At 40.2% G+C, this 13133-nt stretch overlaps 1 long non-coding RNA gene across 1 annotated transcript in view; it reads right to left on the reverse strand.

The window, feature by feature from the left end:
* The window catches only part of LOC120401763, a 43529-nt gene that overhangs the window by 12160 nt on the left and 18236 nt on the right, over window positions 1–13133 (reverse strand). The window contains exon 3 of the long non-coding RNA XR_005596718.1: window positions 11139–11277. This is a non-coding gene — a long non-coding RNA (uncharacterized LOC120401763). The remainder of the gene's footprint in view (window positions 1–11138; window positions 11278–13133) is intronic.

The raw sequence follows: 13133 nt of genomic DNA on the forward strand, positions 1-13133 counted from the left end.
AGGATCTGGACCAGACAGACCACAGGTCTGGTCCAGTATGGCAATTCCTTTGTGCCTTATAACTGCATTATAACCAAAACCCGGTTTATGTGACTGAACTCTTCATTTTTCAATTTATATATAAAGTGAAGGGTCCTAACCCCAGATTTGAAAATACTCCTGACATTTGGGGAATTTCCCATTTGAATATCTCAGCTTGTCCCATCTTTATCATAGGCCAGACCAATAACCTGGAATCCAAAAACCTCAAATTCTTTCAGCTCCTTATCCAAGATTTGTTCTTCAGATTCATCTCTGTGTGTTTTAGATGTGTAAAGTTTTGCATCTCAAGGTAAAACAACTGCTTGGGTAAAAGTGGATACATAATTAGGCCTGACTTTCATGTTTTCCTCAATTTCTCATATGTGTGAGCTGATTGGAAGAATGAAGGATTTTTGGACTCATGATCTTACTCAACGCTCAGGCCAGCCACTGAATATCATTGTGATGAAGACTATTCCATAGCTACTTAAGTCATGAATTTTATTCTATCTCATTTTTTAGATAATTTTGTGAGGTATCTAGCAGGGTCTTTTATTTCTGATGAGAACAAAACAGTTTCCATGGCCGCATATTATGTTTATTCTTTAACCACCTTGTTCCTCTACCAGTCAGAGATGAAAAATTGGCCAGTCACAATTGAATCATTATGTTGCTTTTTTCTTTTTATTATCAAAGAACTGCATGGAAAACAGTCACTGATGAAGTCCTGTACTGCCTCTTACCCACAACACACTTAAAACTTTCTGATTCTCTTATTGTAAGCTAGTGTGAAGGAACTGGTTTCAACTCCACAATCCAGACAACACACCACCTCCCTCAAGTGGCCAGTGAGATTAGTTTTCTGCTTCAAGAGCTGATGCTTGCCTTCCCTAAATAAATTCAGCAGTGTACGGGGTTATTTTGGTATATCTAAAACTAGACTTTGTTATTTTTTTGTTAGGAGATCAGACATTTTAAACCATTCTGTAAAAACACATTTTTCAATGGTGCCAAGCGATAAGGTTCATAAAAAAACCAACATAGACATGTAGTTGGGTGCTGTTTGGTTTTGGATGAGAGGACAGTGAAATAGCCAACTTCTTGTGGTTAAGCTGAAATAGCTGACTATTTGTGGTCATAGGCACTCTGTTACAATTACTTTCATGAAGCAAGCCAGATAAGCAGACAGACTGATCATCCCACAGCAGTTTTTAGAAGGATAATGGTGTTAATTCAATCTCCTGCTCAAATTCTAGTTTGCATCATTACAATCTTCCTTTGCTTAAAACTCATTCCATATTTGGATATGATTTTTACTTCCTGTCCTAAGATGTTAGAAATGAACCTGTGGAACTCTCTGATACAAGGTATCAGAGTTTAACAGGATTCAAAACAGAATGAAATATTTATATAAATAAGAATTACCATAATGACACTAGCTAAAATAAAAATGTATAAGGGGATATAAACCCTCATCTTTCAGGACATAAGCCAATCACTGAGAGAGTTAGGAAACTTTCTCCATGGGCATGTTATGATGTACTAGTCTATTACGGTGGTGGTGGGGTTACATCTTCTCTGGCAGCTAATACAGGCTGCTGTCGGACAGAATATGGAGAGACAGCAAACGTACAGGAAACCTGATTAACAAAGCATTGCACAGGCTTGGGAAAAAATCTGTGACACAAGACAATCTGCAGTTAAACTAGTTAGTTTAAGAAATACAATCCTTATGTTTCAAGGCTGAGCCAATCCCCAGCTGAAGACAAGAACAAAGTGGCATAGTATTGCACATTCAGCCAAATGTGTTGTGGGCATGTTTTGCTTCTTCTAGAAACAGGATACTTAGCTGGATACTTGGTCTGTTCTGGGATGGTAATTCCTATGTTCCTTCGGGCAGTTGTAACTGAAGTCAGGATATTCCAATCAGTTCCCTTGACATAAAGTTCCACCATCTAGCCTGTTTTATAGTGTTAATGAAGTGGTGTTGGGAAACATTAAGAATTTCATTTCAGAGCATTTAGTACCCCAAGTAGAGCTGTCTTCTTTTTTCATCTGAAAATTTTGAAAAGCAAAGTTTTTGAAAGGGGGAGGGACTTTACATCCTCACAGCCTTTGGTTTTTCTGGACAACCCTAACAGGTGTGAAATGAGATCCTTCTTGCCCTTCCACAGGTCACAGAGGAGGTTAGATCATCTGTTTGCAGAATTCTAGTAGATTTAGCAAAAACAGAATTATTTGTTATTTGCAGATGCTATACATGACACAAAATTAAGGACATTAATCCTTCCGCTGAAGTTTCTAGATGTGATGAGATGCAGAGCAAGGAGTTAATTTTAATTAACTTTCAAAGTTATCTGAATTAATTTTTTATTAAATAGGAGCCAAAGACACGTTTCAGTTTTCTGCAAGGTCCTTTTATCCCATAAGTCCCACATAAGATCTGCTTTCATTCATTCTGGGTTCTAAACTCCCTTCAAAAAATCAACTCCTTGATATTAAATGTGAGTCAAAACCAACCTCCCTCGCATTCAAATGCCCTAAAATTTTGGAGTTGTCCGAAATGAAAACTCGTATCTGTATTGCAGGTTGGGTGCTTAAGCTCATGTCTTCATGATTTCCATAAAAAAAAATAGAGTTAACCATCTGATTTTTTTCAACTTTCTAGTTCATGATGGGATTGATTTACTAAAGTTTCTGGTAATTTACGGTACATGTTGTGTTTTCTCCATTCATTTCATAATCTTCCAGAGATGAAATTCAAGATCCTCCTCTAATTGTAACAGGACAGTTTCTCAGACAGATGACTTTCCAACTAACCTCCTCATTCTGCTTATATTCAGGGAATGAGAAAGTATGCCAGAGGGTTATGTGATGACGGATATGGGCCAACATTAAAATTTATATTTGTGACCTGGCACATAGATGAAAACACAGAGTATGATTGAGTGTTTTTTGAAGCCTTAATCACTACTAAAAAGTGGCTTTGCCAAGGTAAACCTGACATTTTAAATGAAACTGCTTTGCATACGTAGTATGGAACCTGAGCTCCCACTTTTATGCTGTGGTTTGCTTCTAAAATGTAGCTACTGCCTGACAGGGCAGGGTAAAAGTGCAGTCTGGGGTCCCCTGTATTAACATTATTTGTTCTACTTCAGCAAAAGGCAACACCAAGACTATCTTGGAAAGAGCAGACCATGCAAAAGGACTGAGAGAAATATTATTTGAGAGTGTATATGCACTAAATCAAGCAGAGGTGCTAAATTAAGACACTAATTCTGCATTCCTTGCCCACCCAGGAAACACATATGTAACAAATACGTAATTGGGCACTACATTTTTAATGATATCTCATTTCCTTGTAAACCAATCGTTAGTATAAAAAGAATTGTTGAAAGATTGATGTGTCGTATTGTTATATCCATAATTTTAAGAGATTTTAGCACTAATAAGTGTTTCCTGTTTTTCTTCATTACTGGTATTATTAAAAACAGTGAGTTTAGTAATTAAAAAGACAAAAAAAGAAATTATGGAAATTTAACCCTCTTTATCGCCCCAGTTCAGCAAAACACTTAAGCACATGGTTGACTTTAAGTATGTGTGTGTCCAAATAAAGTCCATGAGACTACTCAAGTGTTTACAGATAAGCTCGTGCTACACTGCTTTGCTGTATTGGCGCCTAAAGGTATCTGAGGGAGCATTTATCCACAGGAGTGATACAGCATAGATGGGAACAGTGCAAATTTTCCTCAGGCTGCACCACCACCACCGGACCGTCTCAGCCATCAGACTTAAACTTCCAGTGCAAAGGAAGTATTTGAGTCTCCATGCCCATCCACTCTCTGGCCTCTCTGCCAATTATTGGTGTAATAAGGATACTTATTTACAAGGAACAAGACTGAGCCCACCAAGCTCCGTTCACATAGGCCAGGGAATAGTCATTAGATAGTATGTACATTTGGTAACTATGATAAGGTCTAGAGTCAAACTGGCAATATGGATGGTAACTGAATTACAAATCCCAAAACGTGTATGTGTGTGAGTGTGAGTGTGAGTGTGAGAGAGAGAGAGAGAGTGGGGGGGGGGGAGGAACAGAAAAACTGGAGAATATTGGCTAAAGCAGTCATTCCATGACCCAGAGTTGTAACCAGGGTGGGGGCAAGCGCGGCAGCCACCAAGAGTACAAAGCTGCAGGGGTGGGAAAATGGGGCCAGAGGTGACATGGGGCGGGGAGGGCATGGGGTCATGTGCCCCCCCCCTAGATTTTTTGGTTGCTCCCCCCCAACCCAGACAATCTGCTGAGGTGAGTCGGGGGGTGGATGTGGTGCTCCCTCCCTGACCCCCCAGTTCGGGGCACCATCATGTGGGGCTGGTCTGAGCTGGCTGGTATCACCAGCCCATGCCTCCTGGCATTGCTGGCACAAGCCGCCTGACATTGCCTTCCCCCCCCAAATGTTTCTCTACACCCCTGCCAGGGTTGAAAAACTTCTGTGGGGAGGTCATGAGCCCCCAGAACCCTTAAATTGTGCCCCCCACTATCAACAGTTGCCTCTGAATGGGGCAGAAAAATGACCAAAAAATAGTAGGGGGCACAAATATTCTTGCTCGCCCGAGCACTAAAATGCTCAGTTACAGCTCTGTCTTGACCTGCCATTTGGTCTCTGCTGTGAGAACAGACTAGAAAGCATGCACGTACTTCCCCCCACCTCCAGTGATTAATTTGTGCCTCGGCTTGCCAGGGCTGAGCCCCGGCACCTCTAGGCTTGGCAGTTCATAGTCCCGGCACCTCTGGGCTTGCTGCATCAGTTATGAAAGTAAAAAAAATTGCTTGAGTCCCAGCACCTAGTTGCTTGAGCCCCAGACCTCTTTCATTACAAATTAAGCACTGCCCACCTCGTATAATTACACTGGGCCAGGCAGACTTTAGCTCTAAGCATCTGAAAATTCAAAACACCAGCAAAATGATGTTTGTAGACTTTGTCCTTTACCCTAAAACTGGGTGCTGAGATTACAGTGATACTGTGCGATACTCCAGAGCCTGCAGCCAGTGCTCTTCTTCCCAGGATTTTCTCCTCCCCACTCTCCCCAGCACTGACACTCTGCCCTCAGGTGTCTTCCTTGTTCTCAGACCAGGATGGTCTTTCTTGCTTCTAACAGCCACCACTTCAATCAACGTCTCTCCAAGGTGGGAGGGAATACCCCAACTTATGTTATTCATGGCTTCTACCCTCTGCAACTGACACTCACCTCACACACCCCTGAAATTGGGCTAAATACTTTTTTTTAATTCAAGTTTTATAATAAGGGAGGCTCAAATTCCCTAGATATTAACAGTTATTTTCTTCCATGTACCCAAGACAACCCAGGGTCTCTTGCTAATTTTCCCCAATCCTCCAGAGGAGATATCATGGAAGAGTAGAAAAAGACACACTGTAGATAATCCACTTTCATACTGGCATGGAAAGCTAAGAGAATGGATGCACCAAAATTAAACACTAGTTCCTTTTTCTTTTAAATTGACTAAAGCTCCTGAGGGGACCTAATGTTAACATTCAAGAAGCTGAGTCAACCTTGAAACTAACTCATTCCTTGGCCTCTCCTGCACATGTACTGTCAATATGCAAGTGCCGCACACCACAAGAATATGGGCCTTTCACTCAAGTTTAAAGGTTGATCTGGACTTCAACCACAATTCCAGTCAACTAGAACAGCCTCCCTCAATCAGCTGTAACATTTTCCTAGTGCAGTGGAATCTACTAACGCTGAAATATTTTTCCAGAGTACAATTTAAAACAAGAGTGGTCATAATTATATATGTTTTGGAAATTGGAAAAATCATATGATAGGAAATGTATGTTTCCTGCTTTCCATCACATTGATCTTGAGGCTGTATAAATTGCTCACAAAGGCTTAGAAAACTTTTCTTCTTCTTTTGTTAACCACATATTATTGAAGTTAAAGTACAGCTGCCCAGAAATCAGAAAGCACAACAGTCTGCCTCTCTCTCTCTACCTACCTATCAGTAATTTCACTTCAGGAATATTTATCTTTAGAAGGTGGGGACTTCAAAAAATGTCATAAAAGTGCAATAGCAGACAAGGGGAATAGCAGGTGCTAAATATCATTTCTTAGATATACCACCTGCAGAAGAAGAGAACATTGATCTGCTCAGTATGTACAGGAAGTAGAGTAAGTCAGTTTCCAGGTACCTACATGCTCAGTGGAATTCAAATCTTAGAAGGGACACTTACAATCTGACACACACACAATACATGTCTCATCTTTTTCTGCAGTGGCGATATGAGTTACAGTATATTTTAAACACAGCAAGATGATTCTAATGGTATTTTTCTGATGTTACTAAACTGTAACACAAACACTATTCCTAAACTCTTAGGTAAAAGATTAGTGAAGCCCATAGACTCTGATTAATCTGAATTTTTTTATTGAGAAGTAAGACCAGAAGTAGCTTTTGGGGCATATCTCATACCTGCACTCAATCTTTATGATAATCTTTTTCATCTTTTTGAAGATCCATGGCTCTTGAGAATTTTCAATTTGCGGGGAGAGGGGAGAATGAACTGTTGCAAATAAAGGCCCTGGCCCACAATATGTTCATCAACTGAAGCCAGCACCCAAACACAGAGGGTTGAAATTGGAGCGTTGGCTAAAGTAGTGTAAAAGTTAGAAACAAAATGATCAATCATGCAAGGTGCTGGGCACACAGGATCAGGCCCCAAGAAAGCCTGATCCTGCTCCCCTTGAAGCCAGTGGGAGTTTTGCTATTGACTTCAATGGGACTTATTGTGTGAATAATAATTACTTGTGTGAGTTAGGGTGCTACAGGATCAGGCTCTGAGTCAGGGATGCTGGAAAAATTTGTATAGTGCAGGTGCTGAGAGCCACTGAACCAAACGGTAAACCCTGTGTATGATGAAAACCACTTCACCCTCAGCACCGCTAGTTCCAGCTCCTATGCTTTGAGTTCAATTGTGTGTGGAATTCTGAAACTAGGCGGGTTTTTTTTGTTTGTGTTTTTTTGTTTGTTTGTTTAAAGTTCATACTTGGGAAAGAAGAGCATCCATTAACTTAGCAATGATTCAGGTGAGTTTCAAGTGAAGCTGAAACACACACGTGCATACAGACACATGTAATGTTCCAGCCAGACTGTTACGAGGTTTGAGGTTTTGCAGTGATATAAAACAGCTGTTTGGTGAGTTCTGAATTTCTTAGCTTATTTAACTCCCTGGAGCAACATTTTAGAACAAACAGAAAAGGCATCTTTTACTTCAGCTCTCTTTTCTTTCACACCAGACACTCCAAAACGGAACAGGTTATTGACCCACTGGCAATGCTAGTTATACAACAGTATTGTTTCGAAAATCTGGGGGACAGGAGAGGAAAGTCAATGTGACATTTTCCCAGCAAAATCATACTTTTACCCATCATTTGATTTGATACAGTGGTTTGCTACAGTAAATTGTAGAAGCTGTTGTTAACTTTAAACAGACCAGAAAAATCTCTCACTATTCAGGATACAAATAATAAAATAAATGCAAACTCTAAAGAACAGGCTATTGAAACCTAATTTAGGAATTTACCCAGACAAATAATTGCTCCCCACCAAAAAAAAAATTATTATCCACATTTCTTCTCTTGCTATGAACAAGCACTACTTTTAGAAGGAACACCTGAACGGGACTGGCCATAAAACCTAGTTCTAAACATTCTTTCCCATCACAATCATCTGACATAGGAACCTTAGAACATGTCTAGGATTTTGAGTCTAAGCTCTTGTGCGCACATGACAAAAAGTTCCATGCAGAAGCCAGGGAACGGGGGGGATGAAAGAGGGAAGTTCCAGAACTTGAGTATGCTCACTCCACTCCAGCCTTGTGTAAAGCCCTCTCCAATAGAGATCAAGATCTGAGGGTGAGGAGAAAACAGGCTAGAGGCAGTGATGCTGAGCCTGGGGTGGCCAGTCTCCTGTGCGTCATCCCCCACTAACCTCACAAGGTTTGGGGGCTTAAATTAATGTTGACTGTTACATGCTATAAATTAGCATAATGCTCCCACTATGCTGTGAGCTTCTAAACTCAAGGGGAGCTGGGAGTGGGGGCAACAAATAGTTGGGAGTGCAGGTCTTTCAGCATCTACAGAAGATCTGAGAAAGGGAGAATTTTCATTCTTTCCCAGTCCAACCACCTTCCCTGAGAGTGACTGGCCCTCTTCTACCTCACAGGCTCCTGCTAGGGTTCCAACACTCAGAAAAGAGTAGTGACAATCTTCACCCAGGGCAAAATAGCATCAAATGCAATGGAAACCATGGGAGAGAACAGCAGAGCTGATTACGTTGGCACAGCAAAATGTCTGATAAAACTGGCATAAATTACGTACAAAATGTGCAGAAGGATATCGGCTACTCTGCTTGCAGTCACAGCTACTGGGGAATGTATCTATGCATAGGCATAAATACACATTCAGCTCTTTTATACAGCACTTCAACGTGCATTTTCCACCCTTGCTTACCTGAACTACAGTGACTTGAGGACTATTTGAATGGACCACCTTTACTGCTATTTATTCTTGAGCTAAGCCAAGATATTAACAACATGATTGAAAAATACTATTGATCCCCTTGCAAGACAGGACCTCAAAATTATTGCTTGCATAAAGCATTAAATAGCATGCAATCATCTGTCTTTCATAAAGGTCAAGCTAATTTTCATCACATCTGCATGCTTGTTCAGCCCACTTGCCCTACATTGCAATATCTTTGATCTGCTATTTTTTGGCTCACATAATCGACAAGAGCAGCCTATTCCATGGAGGAGAGAAGATTTTGTGGTAACCTAATATAAGTAAATAACACACATTAATTGAAGAGACAACTTTCAGAATGGAGTGTGCAGGGAGTACAGGTCAGAGAGATCTACAGACGGTTGGCTTATAAGACCATGGCCCTTTCCCAGTTCATCACTTCTTTCAGATCAGGACAGAGGCATATTGCTGGGGTGGTAGGTTGCCTGTGTGTTGTGGGGGTGGGGTGAGTGGGGAAGCTTGCACTGCTGGTGGTGGTGTTTTATGACCCTCAGGGAAGTCATGCATGGATCCAGCAGTGCAATGACCAGCCTGCCTTTATGGGGGGAGAGGGGCGAGAGAGAGAGAGAGTGTGTGTGCACGCTAAAGCTCTTTTCTATTGTGGCCTGGGGTCATAGTCTGAAAAAAGTTGAGAACCACTGGAGTAGAGGTCTTCAAGTCTCCAGCACTAATCATTCCAGCATCTTTAATGAGTGGCAAAAAATCACTTTAAAAAATAGAAAGTGATAACCTACACAGAGTACCCATGGATCATTTATATTGCTGACAAGCACATAGAACAGCCAGTCTTCTGAGAAATATCCAAAAGGAATCAAAATAATTAACTCCAGCTGTAGACTGTGGGCATCTACCCTAGTCCAAGTACAATTCTTTTTTAATCTTCTTTCTGTCAACATTGCAAACCTCTACTTGCTGGGCCTAGTCATTCCAGTATCCATACCACTGACAAGCTTGCTACTAGCAACTTCATTGCAAACATTCTCACCTATTGACTGTAGGTAGACAAGTCTATTGAAATCCAACCAATCAGTAAGAAAGCAGGTGAGGACTGACATCGTCTTCTGCTTCTGGGATTACTCCCATGCTTAATGTTAAGCAGATGCACATAAGCATTTTGCTGGATCAGACCAGAGCACTCAGCACTTTACAGGATAAAGCCCTAAGTGCTTAGCTGCGACAATGATAAACACAATATAAGTAGATGGATATAACACAGGAAAAACTAGTGACCACTCATAGGGGTGCAATTAAAATTATACAACATTTGGAGGGTCAGACTCCTGGGAAGAGACCAAGGGGCTAGACTGATATAGTCTTTAAAAAAAAAACGTGTGGGGGGGACAGAAGTGGTAAAAGATCACTTTCTAGCTAGACCTTCATGCTTATAACAAATTAAGAAGGAAATTGTTCACGGTCTGAGAAGGTTGTAGGTCAAGAAGTATTAGCCTGACACTATGGAAGGAAAAGTTGATGCTAACTATCGGGGTAAAGTTCTTAAATGTAAAAGCACCATCATCTGAAGATGTTTAAGAACAGGTTAGATACGATATTATAGGATATGGAGTGGGGAGTAGTCCCACTAAATGCCAGGAGCTCTTTTCCAACGTGTTTTTTTCTGGCCATCTATGGGCCAAATATTGCTCCCACTGAAGTCAGTGGCAAAATTCCCATTGATTTTTATGGAAGCAGCAGCACTATGATTTAGCTGTGTACAATTTCACTTAAGTAGTCTATGAATCACGTCATTCTGCCATTGGCAGCTGAGAGCTGAAGACAGCAGGATAGGAAAAGCACAACTCAACTGACTGGAAATAATTTTTCTATTAACTTTAAAGAAAAAAGAAAAGAAAAGAACACAGCATAACTTATAGTTACAATTTTTCTTTCCTGCTGTTGCTCTATTACTAATACCTCCTTATATGATTAAAACAGAAAGAATAATTAATGCCTCGTTTACTTTTCACGATCTGTGGGACCAGTCCTGCAAGCCCTACCCACTATGAGTGAAATTCACTCCTCTGCAGAAAGCCTTCTCTGCTCTATGTGCCTCTTACTCCCTGTTTTGAGAGTAAGTCAGGAGATCAAGTGGTGCCTTGCCCTTTTGCTGGTTGCCTGGCCAGGGATGAATTTCATCCATAAAGTGTTCCACTAGCTTCAATGTGCCACTACAGAAGATGAGCAGGGGGAATGGATGCAGGATGGGCCCCAGGTTATTAGTTTAATTTTTGCATTTCACTCAGCTTGGACTTTTGAACTGAAATGGTTCCACACTTTCATTTCCAGCCATTTCATTTACTCATTCTCATGTACATAACATGTTGGGTTTGAAAGTTTCACGTCACTGCAGGGTAAAGTTTACATTAAAAAGTGTGTGTGTTGAAAGGAAAAAAAAAATTCAAGAAACAATCCCAGTCATATTAGGTTATGTTAAAAACACTCCCATCCAGACTTTTTCAGAAAGAAAGAAAGAAAGAAAGAAAGAAAGAAAGAGGATTCAGCAATGGATCGGTACTCACGTGATCTGGGCTCCAATCCAGCTTTCCTGGGTGACCTCAGGCAGTTCATTTAATCTCTCTGTGTTTCAGTTCCCCAATGTAAAATAAGCATAACAATACTTCCTTTCTTCCACTGTTTGTCTGCATTGTCTGTTTAGACCTGTAAGATCATTAGGGCAGAGACTGTTTTACTGTGTATACGTACAGTGCTTCGCACACTAAGGTTTCAATCTCTAGCTGGTACTGTAACTCAAATTAATATATCTTTATTATTAAAAAATAGAATGTACATTTATTACATAAAACTGGATGCCCCTTGAAGTACCAATTAAATATACACTCATGAGTGCAGTCCTGTATGTCTTAGAAAGGTGTTGATTGGTGAATCACCAACTGACTTCAAATGTATTTAGAGTCATGGAAATTTCAGGTGGATGAAAAGATCTTTGAAATGTTTTTAAGAGTGGTTTTTCCCCCAAAATAATGTCCTCCAAATCATTTTTCTGCTTCTCCCCTGGTATTTCTGTTATGTAACACTGATGACTGTCAGTACATAGCAAATTGATGGGGGTGTTAAGATTGTAGCTTTCCCTCTTGTAAGAATGTAAGCATCGGTCTATGTTGCAGGTGACTTTAGCCTGGGCCAAACTCACTGATCCAAAGTTGAACCATTAGAATGTGGGATAAAATGTTGACTGCAACAGTACAAAGGAGCAACCTATTTTTTACCTAGAAATATTTGTTTTTCTTCTTCTAAGACATCCAGCCAAGAAGGGGAGACTGAAATGGTACCACTCCTTGTAAATCTCTTAATCTTCAAGGTCCTCTTCATGTCTGTGGCATGCGCCTCCTAGTAATCTTTCCATTTAATACCCATAATCCATAATCTCTCATTGTAATACCCATAATCCTTTGATACTGTGTGGAGCAGAGTTCAGTAGCTTCCCAGGCCAAGACATTTTTTAAAACAATTTATAAAGTTAAACAGAATTTCCTTTGCCCACCCACAAAAGTTAAAGCATTTCTGTGACTGCAGTTCATTTCCAAAAGTTTCCACTCACGCAGGTTTTCTTATTAAAAAAGATTATTATTATTTTGGTTATACAACTGCCACTCAGATCTTTAACAGTGTCTTGTCTTGGACCACTTGAAAGAAGACTATAAACAAATTCATTCCTGTTTAGAACAGTCCTCCTACCTCACTCCATTGCTTTCATTATAAGCCATTTTGCCACACTGCAAACATACAGAGCGTAAGAAAGAAAAAAGGCAGTTCCGTTTTCAGCTTTCATAGTCCAATGCCATCCAGAGTTATTTACACCTGTTGTACTGCACAGTGGAGCAACGATTTGTTCATTTTCACCAGCAATGTCACACCTTAAAGCCTGTTAAAATCATTTCTGGGAAAATCAACTTAGAGCCATCAAACACCAAAAAATTCCCTTTCGCACTAAAACATTCTGGTAACTCCCTTGGTTAGACACAGACTGGCAACATAGACGTGAAAGCTTCTGTACCCTATTACCAATTCCCTGAGCCACCGTGTCCCCAATGACAAACAAACTGATTAAATGAATAAGAAGAGGACATATGGATGGATATTAGGGCCTTGTTAGAAAGAAGACATGCTATGGTGTAATAAAATTATAACTGGTATTGTCTGGGATATTAAAATCTTAAATGTCTGCAAGAGTTGCAAGCAAAAAAAAAAAAAAGCCTAACAAACAAACAGAAAACCACTCCACATATACAAGAGCATGAATTAAATGTAAGAAAAAAGGCCTTATGGAAAATCAGGAGAAATGTCTTTACATTTAGAATAATTAATGTGTGGAATAGACTACTGAAAGAATCAGCAAATGCTGCAACTGTGGAAGAAAAAATATTATAGGCTACATAAACACTAGCTAGAAAAGTAGCATGGCCTTCTTCCATCTTGGAAGGCTGTGTTACTAAAAGGGAGCAATGAAAGATCAGAGCATTTTTAATCAGCATGAAAGGAGAAAATCAGCCAAG

This window comes from Mauremys reevesii, linkage group 3, assembly GCF_016161935.1.
Source record: "Mauremys reevesii isolate NIE-2019 linkage group 3, ASM1616193v1, whole genome shotgun sequence".
NCBI classification, from domain to species: Eukaryota; Metazoa; Chordata; order Testudines; family Geoemydidae; genus Mauremys; species Mauremys reevesii.